This window comes from Agelaius tricolor, unplaced genomic scaffold (genome assembly GCF_023055355.1).
Source record: "Agelaius tricolor isolate 1412-34295 unplaced genomic scaffold, bAgeTri1.0.p SCAF_92, whole genome shotgun sequence".
Lineage (NCBI taxonomy): Eukaryota > Metazoa > Chordata > Aves > Passeriformes > Icteridae > Agelaius > Agelaius tricolor.
The window spans coordinates 44,374-64,134 of record NW_027269352.1 but is presented as its reverse complement, the minus strand read 5'-3'; positions in this window follow the sequence as shown (position 1 = coordinate 64,134).

Below are 19,761 nucleotides of genomic sequence, written 5' to 3'. Positions count from 1 at the left end.
AAGGAGAAACTCTATCAGCACCTCAAGTTTTCCTCCATTTTACTCCCGATATTTCTTTTGCTGTGCAGTCAAGAAGCACCCTTCGTTCTTAGTTCTGCTGCAGGTTGTCTTCAAATGGCTTTGCTTTCTGTCCCCTCCTCCCCATTTCTAACAGGCACAAGCACATTCCCTTCCCGGAACAAAATCCTGGCAATAGAGCCAGGAAGACTACGCTTTGACTTTGAGAGCCACAACTTATCTAAGAGAAAATAGTCCATTCTTTGAGACCCAATATCACACATCTGTGTGCAGGAGGAAGAGGGGTGCGTGCGTGCGTGAATGGGAAGTGTACTCGCCAACAAACTAGAGCCAATATTAGTAACCAACATGTAACAAGTGTGGACGTATATAATTCCCTGCTCTTTTTTGGATCTTTTTTCTTCAAGGTTATTTTGCTTTTAAAAATTTTCTAGTCATTTGAGAGATTCTTCTTTGTTTGTGTGAGACTAGAAATCTCCATAAAGCTTACTACGTAAAAGCAGGGTAATCTTTTGGACTTGATGATGACTATTTGGGAGATGATCTTTTCATCTGCATAAATCAATTTCCTTGTTTTGGAAATATTTTTGTCACGGAAAGTAGTAAGTTTCAAGAGGTGTTTTTAGAAGGTGTAAAAATTGAGATCCTCATTTGTATCAAAGCCATACAAAGAATATCCCTTAAAACCATCCACTCCATCATTTCATTTTTGTATTTTTGTCTTTTCAATAGCTAGTTCTCACTTTCAGATGGCTTTTAAATGCCCTGTTTTGACACAATTTTGTTATTCATTTCTAAGCTTCAAAATGGTATTTAAAGAAGAGTAATTTCCTGTAACTACTTGACAGTTTGCAAATTAACATCAAAGTGGAGGGAGGGAGGGAGGGAAGGAAGTGGCAGAAGGACTTGGCAGAAAGAAGGACATAGTGGGAGGAAGGCAGTGAAGGAAGGAAGTGGGGGAAGGAAAGAAAAGAAAGAAGGAAAGAGAGAAAGAGAAAAAGAAAGAAAGAAAGAAAAAGAAAGAAAGAAAAGGAAGGGAAAAAGAGGGAAAGAGGGAAAGAAGGAATGAGGGAACGAAAGAAAGAAAGAAAGAAGGAAAGAAAGAGAAAGAAAGAAAGAAAGAGAAGGGAAGAAAATTCCCAAATGTCAGAAACGTTAAAGATGATAAAATACTTGTGAGTAATTTCCTGTAACTATTTGACAGTTTGCAAATTAACATCAAAGTGGATGGAGGGAGGGAAGGAAGTGGCAGAAGGACGTGGCAGAAAGAAGGACATAGTGGAAGGAAGGCAGTGAAGGAAGGAAGTGGGGGAAGGAAAGAAAAGAAAGAAGGAAAGAGAGAAAGAGAAAAAGAAAGAAAGAATGAAAGAACGAAAGAAAGAAAGAAAGAAAGAAAGAAAGAAAGAAAGAAAGAAAGAAAGAGAAGGGAAGAAAATTCCCAAATGTCAGAAACGTTAAAGATGATAAAATACTTGTGTGTATGATAAAGAGCGAGGACTAGATATTAGATATAGTATTGCTAAATGGCACATAAATGTGAGACCCAAACAGTTCAACTCCTTGGATAGCAGTTTCTCAGCATGAATATGTTATTTCTAGCTTCAACTTCTTACTGCTACTGTACAGAATGATTACCATAGAATAATGGAATGGTTGGGTTTGGAAGGGACCTTAAATTCACCTACGTCCTCCCCAGCATGTCATTGTCAGGGACACCTTCCACTAGACCGCCTTAAGCTCAAAGACCCATTCAAGCTGGCCTTGATCACTTCCAGGAATTGGTCACCCACAACATGTTCTAGTGTCTCACAACCATCTTGGCAAGGAATTTCTTCCCAATAGCCAAAGGAAACCTATCCTCTTCAGGTTTTAAAGCCATCCACACTTTTCCTATCGCTCCGTGCCCTTGTGTAGCTCACCTGCCTCCTTCTGGTAGGCTGTCTTCAGCTACTGGAGAGCTGCTCTAACAATTTGCCCGGAGTCTGCTCTTCTCCAGGCTGAGAAAACGCCTGCGGGACTCTGGCTTGATGACAGACTTCTTGTGCTGCACTGGGGGCTCAGACCATTCTTCTTCTTGGAATTGTTGTAGGATGCTCAGCCACTGTTGACTGTGGTACAGGTACACTGGTCATTGTGGTACAGGTAATAAATAGATGATTGTTTTAATAAAGACCCAATTGAAATGATAAGAGCTAAATTTTAACGCAAAATTAATTGGAGAAAGATTCCTAAACCTGTGGCCCGTTACCCCAGCCCATCCATTGATTGTAAATGACATGCCTTGCAGATGTTATGATACATGAACCAAAGCCAAGTGATGGATACTGCTTAAGATAGATGTTCTACCTGCTTACAGCAATATGTTCTTATCAGTCTAAAACAATCCCCCGAACATGAAGAAGAAGAGATTACATCATGAAGTAATGAAGTGCTTGGGTTGAAAGTAAAAGGCATTTGAAAGAAATGGGTTTGGGGGCTAACACAGCAAGATCTCAGAAATGGAGTGCCAGCTTAGGTCTCTGCTTCAGAGACAAGTGAAGCAATTCAGAAGTGTCTTCCTGTGAAAAAGGTTGACAGATCTTTCTGCACAACAGTTAACAGCCGGCATCAGAAATGGGTGCAAATAACATACTAGCCCATACAAGTTTGTCATCCTGGAGTGGAAGGGCCACTCAGACTCATAGCAGTGGTCTTGCTGCTGTGCCTGTTGAAATAGACAGAAAAGAATGAGGAAAACAAATTTTTCCATCTAGTTTGTTTCAGTATTGGTACAAAGACTATTTCCCCGCCCTCAGGAGACAGCAAAAACAGTCAACAACTGAAATGCTTCAGAAATGGAAATGATCTGAATCACAAATATTTCTTTTCACATCAAAATTAAAGCCCAAGTCATAACTGTCAAACAGATAGAACTATTTAAAGATGAATGTACTATACATACTAAAATATTCCCAGAGATAACTATTGTGTCCTTAGTCTGTTTAAAAGTCTAGACTTCCTGGTAAAAAAACTTGTACAGAGCTGAGGTAGCTCCACGACATTCTCTTTTCAGATTAAGTAAACTCTTCAGTCTCACCACCGTTACCCATGGATTTCCGTAAGTCCTTGAAAACCAGTAATTTCCCTTTTTTCCTCCTCTGAAAAAAATGACAGTGACAAGAGTTATTTGCACTCCCTATTTTCTGAAAAGCCTGAACATCAAGCCTTAAGAACTTTATCATCAGTTTTACTTCAAACTAAATTTGAAGAGAATGGCAGAAAGAATGGGAGCCTCAAGCAAAAGAATTTAGGCTTCTAATTCTTGGGTTGTCTTCTTACTTACCTAAGACAAGAAGTGGAAAGAGAATAGATTAGAGTTAGCAGCTGTTGAAGATTTGCACGTACTCTTCCACTCTTCCAAGAGGTCAAGGATGCTTTTCTGGCCCTCTCTCCCTCCACAAGCTGCAGCTTCCTTCAAGGCACAGTCACCTGCTGTGGAGCTCCCCACGAGCTCCCCACGAGCTCCCCACGAGCTCCATTGTGTTCCTCCACGGTTCTCCAGGGACTGCTGGGAGACAACCTGCTTCATGATGATGTCCTCCAGGGACTGTGGGGGATTCTTTGCTCTGTCAACTGGAGCACCTTCTCCTCCTTCTTGTCTCACTTTAGTATCACGCAGCTGCTTCTCATACTCCTTTTTTCCCTCACTTGTCACTGCCTATTCATATGTTTTGTACTTTTGACAATATCTTTTCACAAAGACTGATGGGCTCAGTTGCAGAAATGTGTCTTGCTAGAAAATTGGATACTATAGAAAACCATGATTTTACAGAAAAGAATAGTGGAAGTACAAATATACTGCTAAAGAACCAGAAAACTGACAATCGTTCATTGTAATACGTCCCCTCATTTTGCCTTCTTTCTCCTTAAGATCTGGAAAGACTACTGGGCAGTGAAAAACACTACAGTGTTGTTTCAAAGAAAAGACTTTTTTAGGCTTCTAAGGCGCATGTTCCAATTGCTTGAGAAAATTGAGAAAAGGCACTTTGTCTTTTGTGATAAATATCATTAGCCACTAGGGACAAAGTCTGACCAACAACAAGAGCAGATCAAAATCTGATGAGACCAAGCAATATACCTTGAGTGGCCAGGACAGAACCATCGAGTCATCGAATCTGTTGAATTGGAAGGACCCCATCAGGATCATCATCAGTCCAACTCCTGGCCCTGCCTGGGGCCATCCTTGAGAATCACACCATATGCTTGAGAGCAATGTCCCAAACTCAGACAGTTGTGATGGTGTGACCACTCCCTGGAAAGACTCTTCCAGTGCCCAGCCATTCTCGGGTTAAAAACTTTTTCTTGATACCCGACCTAAACCTCCCCTGACTCAGCTGCATGCCATTTCTTTGAGTCCTGTCTTTGTAGACCTCATTTGAGGACTTTCTAATACCAAGGTGATTCCGCCCCAGAGCAGAGCAGAGCAGAGCAGAGCAGAGCAAGACAATCCCCTCCCTTGCCCAGCTGGTGATGCTGTGCCCGATGCACCCCAGGACAGGCTTGGCCCTCCTGGCTGCCAGGGCACTGCTGATGCACATTCAGCTTGCCATTGGCCAGGAGCCTGGGTCCCTTTCTGCAGTGCTTCTCCCAGCCTCTTGCTCCCTCCCCAGTCTATACACCCACCAAGATTGCCCAGTTGCAGGTGCTGAATCCAGCACTTGCCCTTGTTCCACTCCATCTGGTTGGTGATTGCCTGTGGGAATCCTCAAAAACAGAGGGGTTTGGGAAAGCTGCAAAAGGAAGGCCTCAGAGACAGCAGAACTGTCATTGGAGCTAAGCAGTAGTCATAAGGTTTGTCAGCAGAAAAATTAGATGAGAAGTAGAAAAGTAAGGACAAATGGAACAATGGTCTGTGTATTAATGCTTGTCTAGAATAACTCCCTAAGCTACAGCAAAGTATATCTAGCGCGATGTTAGGTAGTTCTAAGCTGAATAATGGAGCTCTGTGCATTGTATCTTAAGGCTTACAAGCAGGTCTTTTATTCGAAAGAAGCGAGCATTGTTCTAAGCCCAGGTACATGTCTTTATAGTGATTGGATAGAAGTACTGTCAATATGCTTTTGCTTTGTGTGATTGGTCAAAAAACTTTTCAAGTCAGTTGTAACATTAAGTTCTTTGTCTGCTGCTGGGGATGTGAGCTGCTGGCAGCTTCCCATTGTCATCACCATGTAATGAGACTGATGCTGGAAAAAACCCAGCTTGAGACGCCGTCCCCAGCAGTCCCGCCCCTTTTGTGATTTGTGCACAGACTCCCGGCCAGCAAGAATTGCCCATCTCTCCTATTTGGCAAGATCTCTCTGCAAGGTCTCTGTGCCCTCAAGGGAGTTAGTTCACAGCTCCTCCCAATTTAGTGTCTTTGGCAAACTTTCTTAATATTCCTTCAAGTGCTGTGTCCAGGTTGTTCAAAAGATGTTGAAGAGAACTGGCCCGATGATGATACTGTCTTAGCCACTGAAATAAGTGCTTCATACTTCCTCTTGTGCAGAAATCACAACAAATTTCTTTTCTATCCATGTTTTCTTATGCTCATGCTTTTTATCCCAACAGCAGCTGACACGACATTTACAGGCACAGCAACAGCACACTTTTCCTGCTCTTACTAGACTTAACAATTTTGCAACCGGTCAATCAGTGGCCTTTGCAACTAAAGTCAGACCTTCAGCCTTTCTCATTAAATGAATGTCTTCAGAAGAAAACTTTGCTGCCTACTCTGTACGACTGAAGAATAGATGATAATGAGTTAGCATCACAATCAGTTAAGTACAGAGCCTATCCTTTAGCAGGGAAAAAATTAAAAGAAGAGCTCTTTTATGCAACAACTATCTGAGAAACAAAACAACTAGGATCTTCCACAGGGTTCCCTGCAGTAGAAATGTACTTGGATGAATGCAGAAGATAAAAGATGTGGTTTTGAAAGGCTATGTCCTTGCTAAGCTAAATTGGATCTCATCCTGTAGATGAAAGATCAAGGAGCTCAAAGCGGAGCTAGAGAGACATGTCCAGATAATGAGATAGGGCAAAGCATTTTCCAAGATAATTAAGCATTCTGGTGGACTGGCCAGGTAGGTTAAATCTGCCACACCCATTCACTTTCGGGGACTGAACTGTGGAGTGCTAAACCGTATCTGCTGCTGTGCAAAGTAAAAGAGATCCATCCAAATTGTACGGTTAGTGTGAACACTCTCACTCTCAATTGTAAAACACTTCATAAGCTATTAATCAGTCTTAGGAACAAAATGAAATAAAGCTGTTATGCCATCTGGGAATGGGAAAACATCTTCAAAATATTTTTTTCTCTATGTTTTCTTCTTTTTTCTTTTTCTTTTTTTTTTTTCTTTTTTTAATCCCACATTATGTGATTGATAATTTCAACCATTCTGGAATGCTTTTAACAGATGAACCCAGCATAGTAGTTTTATTCCAGGCTCTTGTCCCTTACATGCTTCAGTACAGGCTTGGAATATACTCCCCAGTCAATTAGTGGTTTTTATCTCTTTTCCCAGAGACAACTTTTAAAGGACTACTTAACCCCTAAAAATCATAATTTCTCTGGTTTTTCCAAGCTTTTTGAGAAAGCTGTTTTGGTTTTGTTTTGGTTTGTTGTTTGTTTTGTTTTATTGCATCATTCTTAATGTCTTCAGACCTACTACAAGAAGAAGTTAAAAATAGATCTCATTTGAAGAGACTGTTAAAGCTAATGAACCGCCAGTCTTGGTATTTGTATGTTTCTAAATCCTTTAAAGTCCAAGGTTGCCTTCCTGAATCCTCAGTTACTTAGAAAACATTGTGTTTATAAAACAGAGCCAGTTCAATTGCTTCTGCAAACTCACCTTCATTGTATAGGATTGTACTTCAAGAAATCTTGCTTCATTCAAACATTGGAAGTACAGATTTGACATCATCTGTGACCCTTCCATCTGTCTGAACTGTATTTCATTGTGTGAGTTTCTCAGTTGCTTCAAATAAGGACAGAATCTTTTCAATTTGCATAGCATGTTATGTGAAGATCTCCTGTCTGCTTTCTTCACTTGCTTTAATGGGAAGACAAGGGAAATACATTTTGAATGTTATCTTTTAGAGTCTACTTTTACCTACCAGTGTGCTTCTATGGACTAGAACCAAGTGCAGCTTGAAAGAAGGTATTGTCACCATCCGCTCATACCAACGGGTTGGTTAACTGGTTGGTTGGTTAACTGATCTGGGAGTGCAACAGACAACCTGGAAAGGGGATTGCAGTATCAATCAAAACAAATGCACCTTTATAGAATGACCAGAGCAAATGCCTGAAAGGAATCAGGGAGAGGAAAAGAATAAAAAAGAGGGGGAGAAAGAGAGAGGAGTATAGCTACCAAACATGGAGAGACTAAGTCCTCTTAGTCCAGTCGATAGAGTTTGCCTAGTCACGTTGGGAAGATCTCAAAGTCCTGGTGAACTCAAGGTTCTATTATAGTCCATTGCTGAGAGGGGAAACAGAATCTTGAAATGGCTGAGGGGGAACAGATACAATCAAGAAGAAGAAGTCTATTGAAATTGCTGAGGGGGAAAAAGGTATTGAAGACGGGTACAGACAGTCCATGTTCTCAGCAGGATAAGTCAGTAGCAGCAGTGAGTGGGACCCACTGTTTCAGGACTGCTTTCTGGGGGAAACCAGTCTAGGTCCTGTAGGCACATCTGTAGGCAACACTCAGCAGGCATCCTGCTTCAGTCAGGCCAGCACCCCTGCATCAGAATTACAGGTGTCTCAGTCTCAGTCCTTGGGAGGGGGGCTTCAACCTCGGTGCCTCACGGTGGTAGTGGAGCAGAGGAAGGATTTTCCATGGGGGGGCTACCAAGTTGCCCCAGCAAGTTCATCTGGCCAAGAGGTGGGAAAATTCCTGGTCTATTGTCGTGAAGCAGGTGCAAGCATATAGGCTGGGTCGCCCTTTGGCAGGCCCTGCTAGAAGCAGTCACTGAAGACACAGCTGTGAACAATCACTTGGCAGGCCAGAATTCTGCTCAGGGGCCTCAGGATTTTTGGTGTTCATCCATTACTGGCAGGCCAGAGGTCCCATCGGGGTCCTCAGGGTCCTGATATCGGTCCTGTGGACGGTCGTGAGGCAAATGGGGGGAACCTCAGACCGTCTTTCACAGCACCTGGTGAGTCACGACAGGCTTCAAAGGGTCTTCATCAGCAGCGTTCTGTACTATTGTTGTATACTTGTCGCACATTGGTAGCATATCCTGGAAAGCAGAGACAATACGTCAGACAGAGAGAGAGAAGGGAAGGACAAGAAAAGATAAAAAAGGCGGGGGTAAGGAAACAAGAAACAAATATAATAACAGGAATTTAAACCATATTATTTTGAAACATTTTTTTCAAATATCTGAAACTAATCACAAATAATCAAAGGCAATAAAGCAATAAACAAATCAACAACAGTTCATTTAAAATATTTTTTTTCAAAACAATTCACCAAAAATCAAAAGTAATTTTCTTATAATCTTCAAAGAAAATTGAAGACGATTTCAAAACACATCCTCTCATTTATAGTCGCCTTGTGTCAATAGTCTTGGAGATGTCCACAGTGAAAAGGACATCAGCCAAGTTGTGTGCATTAATGACAGACATCAATTTTGTTAACTCTTTCATCATTCTCCAATTCATAATGAGTAAGATTGCTGATTAAAAAACCCCAATCAAAACGAAACGCAAAAGGGCAATGATGGGATGACACATACTGTTCAGGACTCTTGTGGCAGTAGGTGACCACCCAAAAAGAGTATCCTACCAGCTGTGTTCAGCATCTTTTCTTACTCTCTCTATGACATGGTGTATTTCTTTCACATTGTGATGAACAGTTACCAGTGCTTTCTGTCTATTCTTCTTGATCTTCTCCAATATTTCAATGAAGTCCTGATGAAGCAAAGATTGCTTTACCAAAGTAATGTTCATCCCAATGGGAGTAGGTAAATGTCCTGGTTTAGGGCAAATTTGGGAGAAAACCTCCAAAAGGTGGAGTGTTCTGGACTGTGAGAGTGCTTTGTATCTTAGTGGAACACACCCAGGAGAAATCCAATTGAAGTGCAGCCTGTAAGTTAAATTTACCAGGTGAGTATTGGTGAGGACACATTAAACTGAGCTGAATTGTTCATGTTTTGCAGTAGGAGTATTTTAAATGATGGTTCCCTTCTCCTGTAAGAAGGAGTCTGTTTGGTCTTATTTTAGAAGCTATTCTGTAGAGAAGGAAATAATTTCATGACCTTATTCTGGATGTCAGATTTTGAGTCTAAATTATGCCTATATGAAATCCATGACAGGCAAGCTGGCTGAGTTTCCTTGTGCGTGATTGATGAAGTGTGCATATTTTTTTACCTTGCAGTATTTATTTCTTACTGGAATGGTAAGAAACATTATTGATTTTTTATAAAAATGTAGGTTTATTTCTCACTTAAAGATGTGTTTGACTTTGGTTTGTAGGACAATGGAAGGTACTGAGCTGTCAGGTTTTCTAAACTGAGTGAGTTTGTGTCTCCATCACTGGTCAGGAGCTGTCACTTTTGCATGTCTTGATCAGCGCTGTAGGGAAAGCGCATGTCCTTTCATTTGCAGATAAAATTGATACCCAGTTGTTGTGCTGCAAGTGTTGACACAAGAATGCTCCAGGAAACATCTCCAGCTAGTTGTGGAAAAGTTGGCATAGAATCTCAGCAGAGTTTAGGTGAGGAGGGGCTGTTGGAAGTCTTTAGTCCTGCTGTCTGCTCGAGGCCATGTCCAGTGAGTTTGGAGCACCCTGAGGGATGGAGGACCCCAGGGTCTGTGCAGGGCCTAGGCCTGCTGGGCTGCCCAGCCTGGCACAGGTTGGAGGATCTGTGGAATCCCAGCCTGGCTGCATAGCCTGGCACAGGATGGAGGATTCCTGGGATCCCAGCCTGGCTGCACAGCCTGGCACGGGATGGAGGGACCCCAGGGTCTCAGGAGGGATCTCAGCCCTGCTGCACAGCCTGGCTGCACAGCCTGGCACGGGATGGAGGATCCCTGGGATCCCAGCCTGGCTGCACAGCCTGGCAAAGGATGGAGGGACCCCCAGGGTCTCAGGAGGGGTCTCAGCCTGGCCTGAACAGCCTGGCATGGGATGGAGGACCCCTGGAATCACAGCCTGGCACAGGATGGAGGATCCCCGGGGTCTCAGCCCAGCCTGCACAGCCTGGCACAGGATGGAAGGACCCCTGGGGTCTGAGGAGGGGTCTCAGCTGGCCTGCAGTGCCTGGCACATGGCCAGCCTTCATCACCACAGGCACAGTGCTTCATCTTCCTTAGGGGAGCTGACCTTGGCTGGGATGCAGAAGCTCTAAGGTGACCCTTCAAAGGCATTAGCTCTGACAGAATCCATGTGATTCTGGCTGTAACCAGATTCCTGAGGGGAGAAAAGGGGCATGGAGAAGAATTGGAGGTGGCTCCTTGCCATTCATACATGTGCACTAGAACATTTGCACTGAGTAAAGTGCTCACAAATGTAGCTCTTCTTTTGTGTTTTGCTCAATGATTTTCATGTTTAAGGTGTACTGGGTGTCGAGAGGCAGCAGTTAATTTGGGACCATGTAGTGCCTTAGGGGAGAGTCTTGCTGCAGAGGCAGACATCCTCAGGAGCAGAGACTCTGCAGGCTGAAGGGTGCTCCCACACATTTGTCTCCTCCCAGTCTGCAGAGGGGTGGTGTCTCCATGGTAGAGGGCAAGTGCAGAAGGAGCTGTGAATCTGCATAATCCAAAATGTGGATTGTATGAATGTGCATAGCCTAGAAAGAGCTGGCAGGCAGTGTTGAAGGGGGAACAGGGGCAGAGCTGCTGTGCATTTTTCACAGAGTCAGGCACTCTGTGCCTTTATTCTGCAGCGCTGACATTGACTTCAGAAAGCTTTGACAGCCTTATTTCATATATTCCATTTGGAGAGAAGTTCAAGACCATGAGTGATCTTCTCCAGGAAATGGAGAGATACGTGTGGCCTTTGGCACAGGGTTTGATGGAAGTGCCATGGTGGTTTGTGATCCGAGCATTCAGCCAGCTTCAGATCTGCTTTGTTCCATAGTCTGCAGCTCTGTAGTGTGACCCTGTACAGGCTGTGGAGGTCTCAGCCCTTTACTTGTCCCCTGGAGGCTGTTTGTTGTGTCTCACCAGCTCTGAGTGCCAGTGGCAGCTGCCAAGGGAGGCTCCTGTGTGAGCCATGCTCACAAATGCTCTTTGCAAGGCATGAGGGGAAGTGTTTCTGAGCCACACTCCAGTGTGGCAGAAAGGAGAAAGAGGAGAGGCCTACCTGGACAAAGTTAAAGCATGGCTAGACAAATAAAGCTGTAATCCTTTTCTAGTTGAGGCCTGCTTGTATAAATGCATAGTCTTTCCTTTTTGAGGCCACAGCCCAGCTTTGGCCAGCCTGCCTGGGCAGGAAGGATCTCAGACAAGAAGAAGGAGCATGCATTGTCCTTGCTGTCCAGGAATGCCTCACTAGCAGCCTGGGCTGGTTTTAGGTGTGTCCTTTCATCTCTCACCATGTCATTTGGTGGCAGAGTTGGGCCAAGCTGCTAGCTGGGCTGCTTCTAACAGACAGGTCAAGCCATTCTCCCTTCTACTTCTTGCCTGCAAAGAAGCCCTTTCTCTAGGGGCTCTTCAGCAGGTGTTGATCTCACTCAGCCAGTGCAGGAATGTGGTGGGAAGGTGATGGAGAAGGTTGTGTGGCTCCACAGAATGGTGTGGCAATCTCACTGTGCTTGTTTTCTGGCCTTATTTGCTCTATTGGTCCATCCTAAGTAAAATATTCCCTTAGGAAGGTGGAGATGAGGAAGGGGCCATGAGAGCCCCACCAGTAAAGCTGTTCAAACTACTTGCTGTAAACTGAATCTGGACAGTATTTCTTTTTCCCTTCTTTCAAAGACATATGTAATGTTTAGACATATACCTAGAAAAATTAATTGCAAACATTTATTAATTTGCTTTTGCTTCCTGAGTTTGAAAGCCATTAAGGATCAGTGGAACAGGAAAAGTTCCAAAAGGCTGTTTTTTGAAGTTTCCAAAAGGAAGGACCAGTTTCAGAATTACCATGCTAATCTGAGCAGCCTTTGCTGCACTGGGAGGCTGTTCCTTTGCAATCTCCAAAAACTCTGGGCTTGATGGTGCCCTTGATCCTTGAAAGAGTGCTGAGGGGAGTAAAAAATCAGTCCCTCTTCCCTGCTAACCCAACAGAAAGAACTGCTAACACCAGAAATGGAGTCAGGAGTCAGGACAAGGACTGACCTTGGAATCAGGACAAGGCCCTGTTCTGCCATTTAGAAAGAGGGAAGGAGATCAGGGATTTAAACTCCTCTTGGAGGTGCAGCTCACTGACTTGAGCCGTGACACACTTGGGTGTTTCACTGAACGCAGGTGGCACCTGAAGCGTCAGCAGTGAGGGATCAACACCTAAACTTTCTTTTTCCTGTGATTGCCAGAGTGCTTCGAGTTGGAGGGACCCTGGTGTTGCTGCTGAGCCAGGAGCTCCACAGACGCGTGGATGGTTTGACCAGGAGTGCTGGAGGTGGCCCTGCTGAGGCCTCTGCTGACAGTGACAGTGGAGCACAGGCCATGGATGGTTTGACTAGGTGTGCTGGAGGTGACCCTGCTGAGGCCCCTGCACAGGCCATGGATGGTTTGACCAGGTGTGCTGGAGGTGACCCTGCTGAGGCCTCTGACAGCAGACCAGCCCCGAGTGTGGATGGGAATTCCTCCTCCTTGGCCCAGAGGGGTGGAGAAGCCATTCTCAGCAGACATTTCAGGTCTCTGCTGCCAGAGGGTGTCTATGATGTTAGCCTGGGCAAGACTGATGCTTTCATACACAAATACAGGAAGGTGTCTGGGACTGGGAGCAGCAGAACTGGGACTTGGAGCTGTCCCAGTACTGGGACATTCCCTGGAACTGGAAGCTCTCTGGCCCTGGGCTGAAGGGAACTGGAAAGCTTCGGGAGCAGCAGGGCAGGACTCGGTGGGGCTCTGCTGATGCAGACACACCCACTGCCATCCCTTAGATTGCCTCACGTTCCTGGCATGTCCTAAGGCACTGTGCTGTTGTCTCTGGTTTTTAGGAGAGGTGGAAGATGCCAGTTCTGCTGTATTGGATACAGTGAAAAAGGATATATAGTGTATTGTAATGTGGCAGAGTCCTCAAATCCTTGTTTAGGCAAAGCTGCTCAGTATTGGTAGGAGTTTCTGTAGGAGAGAAAGTCTTGGTTTGCAGGACTGCAAACCCAGATGTGGTAGCCCATGATCTTTGGGCTGTGCACTCCAGCTCTTCATTTCAAAGTAATATTTAAGCCACAGCTTTGCCTATTCTAATTATTCTTAGTGTTCAGGTTGTTCTTAGGTGGAGGATAGGCGAGCCCCCTGAGATGCTGAGCAGGAAGAGAGGCTGAAGGAGAAGAAGCAGCACTGACAGCTGGAGTTGCAGCCAATCCCAGGCCCTGGGCCCCAACTCTGTTTTGTGTGTCCTGGGTCCTCCCTGTCCTGCCTCTCCCCCTCCCTCCTGCACTTTTGTGACACCTTTTTTTCTCTCCTGTACCTTTTCTTTTCTCTTGGTTCTTCTGTCCCATCAAAGTAGGGCTTTTAGAACTGTACCAGCATTAAAGAAAGGGCCCAAGGCAATGCTGAAATCACTCTCTCCTTTGGGATTTAGCATCCTTTGTACAAAGGTTGAGATAGCAAAAACCAAAAGTCATTGCACATTTTCTGTGAGAACTAAACATAAAGACTTCTTACTGCTTTCCTAAGCCATGCAGGAACATCGGAGGCCTTTTGGGAAGGGAAAATTACTATAAAATACATTTCTGTATGTTTCTGTGTCAAGCTTTTTACTGAAGATCACCTTAAAGAGCAGAGTTGGGTTCAATAATGTTATTTTGTTGACTTCAACACTGTTTGTCTCAAATGTTTTTACTGAGAAAAGTATAAAATAGGACTATATTTGCATTTTCAAACACACTTTTCTGTCCTTAAATATCTTGTAGTTGTTAATGTGTATTTTTGCAGCTGTGCAGTCTATGATAAAGACTTTCTTTTGAAACTCAGCAGCATTTTGGACTAAAGCAAACTTTGTTATTGTCCTAGGGTGACGTTATGATGCTTGTATCCCCATCCCCATCTGTTTATGCTGGATATCATGTTCTGTGCCTTCAAGACTGGCTGTGAAGAGCGAATGTTTTGTTTTGGTTTTGCTATCAGCCGCTCCCCCACGGCTGGCAGGACACACAGACAGGGCAGTACATGGGTGCTGCTTTTGCTTGGCTTCTCGCTTTGCACTTGCTTCTGCTTTGCTCCTGCTTTGCTCTTGCTTTTTGCTCCTGCTCATTAGTTAGTTTAGCTAAGCAGTCTAAATTTTCCCTGGGCTGTTTCTCCTCTTCCTTTTTTGGACCCACTTGAACCTGCTCCGGACTGGGACCTGGGAAACATTGAGAGTTTGCACCTTGTGGCTGCAGCAGCTGCCCCAGCACAGGACAGACTGAGAACAGAGTGACCACCCCCAAGAGGGACTTTCTGAATTTGTCATCATTTCAGAGCGGTGAAAGAGTGGTGTCACCTGGTATTGTTCCTTTTGTGTGCTGGGGGGTGCTGTGCCTGTTACAGAAACAGGTTCTTTCCACTTCTCTCCAAGGAATCCTTCCCGACCCGGTTGTGGGGAGGGGCCGTGGGGGTTTGCTTTCTGGAGGGGCTCCCTTTGGAGGTTTTCCCCAAATTTGCCCTAAACCAGGACAAAATTTGGCGCCCAACACGTGGGATTCGAGAGAGAGTGGAAAAAACCGTTTTGAGTGCATTTTGGTTGCCATTACTCTGTGTTGGTATAAAGCAATTAATAGCCATGCTTCTTGAATTCATAATGTCTCTTGGGGTGAAGGCTTGCATGCATTTCTAGTCCCTAGGGTTTTTTGAGATCTTAATACCTCTATGGTCCCTAGGTTTATTTTCTTATCCAGAAATAGCTCTAGCATTGTCCCTAATACATAGTTTTTACAGCAGAGGAGGAGTGACCAGAATAGCTCTCCTGCTGGGCTTGGTGGTAATGATTTGTAAGAATAAACATATATAAACATGCTGGGGTCTGCTCCAGGTATGAATGGCTCGTGGCTATGGTTATGCTCCCAGTTTGTTAGAGGAGGAGCAGGGGATGTGGCTTTTCAGCCTTTGCTTTCCTTTTTCTCCTCTGAATCTTTTACATCGCTATTGGAGAATGTTCAGTTTACCCTGAATGTTTGAGACCATCTTTCTGGTATTCAATCTGGTAAGCTTCCTCTCTACAGTCTGCAGCTTCTCTAGAATGAGGGCTGAGATTTCTAGACGGGCTGATGAGACCCCTGACCCAGGAGTAGACCCAGGTGTGGAAAATCATGAGTGGTGTGGGAAATGGGAGGATATGGGCCAAATCCTGAAGGAATTCTCTGACCCTATAGTCTGGGACTTTCCCCATGAACAAATTCAGAACCCAGCTGAGGTGAGGAAATACCTGAAAGAGAAGTAGCAGGATGACCCTAAGGAGGAAAAGATCATTGCAGTGAGCTGGGCCCTGGCTTGTGCTTATCGCACATTGCTAGATACTGTCGGGCAGCAGACAGAGGCAGGGGCGCAGGGAGATAAATCAGCAGCTATCCCAGTCCCTCAGGCTGCAGCCAACAGCCCAGGCTTGAAGCCAGCAGCCAAACCAGATAGCGAGCCTAAGCCAGCAGCTAAACCAGACAATAAGCCTCAACCAATGGCTGTTGCTACCAGCACTAGAAGTGGAAAGTGCATGGACAAGACCGATCGACCAGTGGATGATGGTGATGATGATACAGGAGGAGGACCCTCAATGCTTCCTGATGTAAAATCAGGAGTCAAAGCAGCAGGCACAAGATCAGAAGCCAATACTGAGTCCTTTTCCTTGAAGCCCTTCGTGGCCTATGGAAGGATTACACTCGATGACCTGATGAATCCATAATTTGTTGGTTAGTCCGTCTCTGGGATGCTGCAGGCGAGGCTACAATTCTGGATGGCACTGAAGCGAGGCATTTGGGATCCTTGTCACATGATCCTGTCATCAACCAAGGAATGATGAGGGGGGCAAACCCTCACAGCCTCTGGGCATGGCTCTTGGAAAGTGTAGCACAAAGATACCTGTGTGCAGATGATCTTTATATGCAACAAACACAGTGGAAGACCATAGAGCAAGGGATCCAAGGCCTTAGAGAGATGGCAGTGGCAGAGATTATCTTCTCAGATGACATAACAACTAGGAATCCAGACTTGGTACCATGCGTGTCTGTGATGTGGCGAAAACTTGTGCGACTTGGGCCACATGAATATGCTTCTGCCTTAGCCATAATGAAGAGGGATGAGAGGGATGAGACCATGCTTGATATGGCAAAGAAGCTCCGAGCATATGCAGATGCTGTGCATGGCCCAACACATGCCAGAATTGCAGCAGTGGAAACACGTCTGCAGAACTTAGAGGACAAGATAGAGGAGAATCATAAGAAGCTCAGAGAGGAGATTAAAGAAGACCTTCTCCAAATCTCAGCAGTACAGATCACAGGTTCTGGTGCCCAACACAGATGTTCCCCAGATGGCGAGAGAAGGTACACCCCACAAGCTGACCTGTGGTTCTTCCTGCATGATTTTGGAGAAAACGTAAGGAGATGGGGTAGAAAACCTACTGCTGTTCTGGCCCAACAGGTGCGTGAATTGAAGGAAGACAGGGCTAAGAGAGGGAGTTCCACCAAAAGGAAAGCAGCTCCAGTTGCCCATAGCCGAGCTGCCAGGTATGATGCTGATGATGACATGTCCAATCCCCTTGAAGGAACATCCAAGACATATGCCCAGGGAAAGAAGGATAACCAGGCTTAGAGGGACCCTGCCTCTAGCCAGGTAGAGGCTAGGGAAAATCGTGTTTTCTGGTCTGTGTGGATTTGTTGGCCTGGCACATCGGAACCACAATAGTATAAAGCTTTGGTTGATACTGGTGCTCAAGGTACATTAATTCCATTGAGACATGTAGGGACAGAGTCTGTTTCTATTGCTGGTGTGACAGGGGGATCCCAGGATTCCACTTTGGTGGAAGCTGATGTGAGCCTGACTGGAAATGAGTGGAAGAAACATCCTATTGTGACTGGCCCAGAGGCCCCATGTATTTTGGGCATAGATTACCTCCAAAGAGGGTCTTTCAAAGACCCAAAGGGAATCAGGTGGGCATTTGGGATAGCAGCTGTAGTGACAGAGGGCATGCAGCAATTGAACACCTTGCCTGGGCTGTCTGAGAATCCATCTGCAGTAGGACACCTGAGGGGAGAAGAGCAACAGGTGCCAATTGCCACTTCCACAGTTCATCGTCGACAGTATAGAACCACTTGAGATGCTGTGATTCCCATCCATAAGATGATCCAAGAGCTGGAGAGCCAACAGGTGGTCAGCAAGACCCACTCACCCTTCAACAGCCCCATTTGGCCTGTGCGTAAATCTGAAGGAGAATGGAGATTGACTGTGGACTGTACATTGAATGGAGATTGACTGTTGTGGACTGTGGACTGTGCATTGAATGAAGTGACTCCACCACTGAGTGCTGCTGTGCCAGACATATTAGAACTCCAGTATGAGCTTGAGTTCAAGGCGGTGAAGTGGTACGCCATGATTGATATTGCCAATGCATTTTTCTCCATTCCTCTGGCAGCAGAATGTAGGCCTCAGTTTGCTTTCACGTGGAGGGAAGTGCAGTACACCTGGAACCGGCTGCCCCAGGGGTGGAAGCACAGTCCTACCATCTGCCATGGACTGATCCAGACTGCACTGGAAAAGGATGAGGCTCCAGAACATCTGCAATATATTGATGACATCATTGTGTGGGGGAACACAGCTGCGGAAGTGTTTGAGAAAGGAGAGAAAATCATCCAAATCCTCCTGGGAGCTGGTTTTGCCATTAAAAAGAGCAAAGTAGAGGGACCAGCTCATGAGATTCAGTTCCTAGGAGTGAAGTGGCAAGATGGACAGTGTCAGATTCCTACAGACGTCATCAACAAGATCACAGCTACGTCTCCACCAACTAATAAGAAGGAGACACAAGCTTTCCTAGGTGCCATAGGCTTTTGGAGAATGCACATTCCTAAGTACAGTCAGATGGTGAGCCCTCTTTACCTGGTCACCCGCAAGAAGAACACTTTCCACTGGGGCCCTGAGCAGCAACAAGCCTTTGCCCAGATCAAGCAGGAGATTGCTCATGCAGTAGCTCTTGGCCCAGTCAGGATGAGACCAGATGTGAAGAACATGCTCTATTCTGCAGCTGGGAACCATGGCTTGTCCTGGAGCCTTTGGCAGAAGGTGCCTGGGGAGACTCGGGGTTGACCACTGGGATTTTGGAGTTGAAGCTACAGAGGCTCTGAAGCCAACTACACTCCAACAGAGAAAGAAATCTTGGCTGCCTATGAAGGAGTCCAAGCCACCTCAGAGGTGATTGGTACAGAAGCGCAACTCCTCCTGGCACCCCGACTGCCGGTGCTGGGGTGGATGTTCAAAGGCAAGGTTCCTTCCACTCACCATGTCACCAGTGCTACATGGAGCAAATGGATTGCTGTTATCACCCAGTGCGCCCGTATAGGTAAACTGAATTGCTCTGGGATTCTGGAAATAATTACAAACTGGCCGGAAGGTGAAAACTTTGGTCTCGCTGAAGAAGGGGAACAAGAAGTGACACGGGCTGAAGAAGCTCCACCATACAATCAACTGCCAGCAGAAGATACACGATACGCTCTTTTTACTGATGGTTCTTGCCACATTGTGGGAATGAAACAAAAGTGGAAAGCAGCCGTATGGAGCCCCACAGGACAGGTCGCAGAGGCCACTGAAGGAGAAGGTGGATCAAGCCAACTTGCAGAACTCAAAGCTGTTCAGCTGGCCCTGGACATTGCTGAGAGAGAGAAGTGGCCAAAGCTCTACCTCTACACTGATTCGTGGATGGTAGCCAATGCTCTGTGGGGATGGCTGGAGAGGTGGAAAGAGTCCAGCTGGCAGCATAGAGGAAAACCAATTTGGGCTGCTGATGAGTGGAAAGACATTGCTACCAGGGTAGGGAGGCTACCTGTGAAGAACTGCCATGTAGATGCCCATGTTCCCAAGAGTAGAGCCAAGGAGGAGCACCAAAACAATGAGCAGGTAGACCAGGCAGCAAAGATAAGGCTGTCCAAGATAGACCTAGATTGGGAACACAAGGGAGTGATATCCCTAGCTCAATGGGCCCATGATGCCTCAGGCCATCAGGGCAGAGATGCCAGCTATAAGTGGGCACGAGACCGAGGGGTGGATTGAACCATGGACTATTTCTCAGGTTATCCATGACTGTGAGATGTGTGCTGCCATCAAGCAGGCCAAGCAAGTGAAGCCCCTATGGTATGGTGGGCGGGGGTCCAAGTACAAGTATGGGGAGGCCTGGCAGATTGGCTGCATCACACTGCCCCAGACACGCCAGGGCAAGCGCTACCTGCTGACCATGGTGGAAGCCACCATGGGATGGTTGGAGACCCACCCTGTGTCTCATGCTACTGCCCGGAACACCATCCTGGGCCTGGAAAAGCAGGTCCTTTGGAGGCATGGTACCCCTGAGAGGATTGAGTCAGACAATGGGACTCATTTCAAGAATAGCCTTATCAGCACCCGGGCTAGCGAACATGGCATTGAGTTGGTGTACCATATCC